The following is a 1,763-nucleotide window of genomic DNA, read 5'->3' on the forward strand; positions in this document are numbered from 1 at the left end:
AACCATTGTCAAAGAATGTGAATGTGGCCCTAAGAGTTTGTAATTGAATACTTCCTGTAGGAAAGCAAAAGAGACATTAGAAAAGTATACCATGAAGACAGACTGAGCTGTGGCAACAGATGCCCAGATGTAGAGAAAGACACAAATGTGCACATGAGAGACAGACAGAGAGAAGAAAGAGTGTACGCACACATCTCTCAAGCTAGTAGAGTCTATGATGGTACAATTCAATAGATTTATTGCAATGATAGTGACTAAAACCCACTAGAAGCAGGACCATGCCTGGCCAGGAGCAGGTCACAGTTCCTGCATCTCTCAGAAAGGAACATGATATAAGATACAAGGAAATACTGGCCCTTGTTGTTGGAGCCCCAGGGTTATGAGAATTCTGCAAGTCACTCCCCCAACCCAATCTCCCATGCTCCCTCCTCAGTCCTCCAATGAGCACCCCTACTTATTGGTCTACGAATGCATCTGTGCTTTTATGCCCCTGTGTCTCTCCCTCTCACTGGAATGCTCTGCCTGCCCAGAGTGGGCTTGTGTCATGTTTTCTAGCTGCTTAGCATTGTCTACGCTCAAGGAATTTCCTAACGTGAATGACTGTGCTTCTCCAAGACAAAAGCCAGAAGAGCAGGGCACAGGCTCTGACCTAGCCACATTCATTACTGGTGTCTACATTGGATCAATTAGGAAATGAGAAATATGAGGCAGTGACATCTTGTGGAAGTAATTTATCAGGTGAAGTTGGTAATGAAAGGGCCCAGCTTCGGAGAAATAGCAGCTGCTAGGCAGAGGTCTTGGCACAAAAGAGGGCAGTGGCACAATTTACAATCTTGCAGCTCTGTGGGTCTGTGACAGAGGCTTCCATGAGGGACAGTTCTGCAGGGCATTTGTTCGAGGAAGCTCTTCATGGAGCCCCATCTCCTCATCCATTGATCCTAAGAGTCACCTTTAACCAACTGCTTTTGTGCCACATCATGTTTTGGTGCTTGGTAACTAAGAGCCTGAGTGATCTGCCTTTGAAGTTCACCCTCCTAACAAAGGGCCACTTGCCTTGCAAAACCCATCCTGAAACTGGTTTCCATCCTTTTGGGATGACACACATTATGATTTGAATCTTAAATATCTCCCAAAGACTCACCTATTGAAGACTTGGTCCCCAGCCTGTGGCACTACTTAAGAGATGGTAGAACTTTTAAGAGGTGGGGCCTAATAGAAAGAAATTAGGTCATTGGGAACATGTCCTTGAAGGGCATGTTCCTCTCTTTTGCTTCCTGACTGCCATTAGGTGAACAGCTTTGTTCTCCATGTATTGCCTGCTGTGAAGTTCTGTCTCACCACAGGGCCACAGCAAAGGAGCCAACTGACCATGCATGTATTGTAACCTCTAAAACTATGACCTAAAATAAGTCTTTCCTCCTTTAAGCTGATTATCTCAGGTATTTGTCACAGTAATGGCAAGTTGACAACACAAACACCACCCTAACCGCATCCCTCTTGCTGAATGTCTCCCAGGATTATAATTACTTATTCCTTCCTTCTCTACATGGACTGAGATTTTTTTTGAGGCTAGTTATTGTCTCTTTCACATCTGTATCTCCAGCTCTTGGGGTGGCCGCAGTGTCTAGTCCTGGACAGATGCTAAAGGCAAGTTACTAATAGGTAGGAGTACCCTTATTTGTTAAGAAGAACCAGGGAAGGGGCTGGCAGGGGCTTGGGCATCGGTCGCCGGTGGGACCTGAGGTGGGCGCGGAGCCCTTGAC

This window comes from Heterocephalus glaber, unplaced genomic scaffold, assembly GCF_053883595.1.
Source record: "Heterocephalus glaber isolate CG9 unplaced genomic scaffold, H.glaber_assembly_v1.0 deba00001720, whole genome shotgun sequence".
NCBI classification, from domain to species: Eukaryota; Metazoa; Chordata; class Mammalia; order Rodentia; family Bathyergidae; genus Heterocephalus; species Heterocephalus glaber.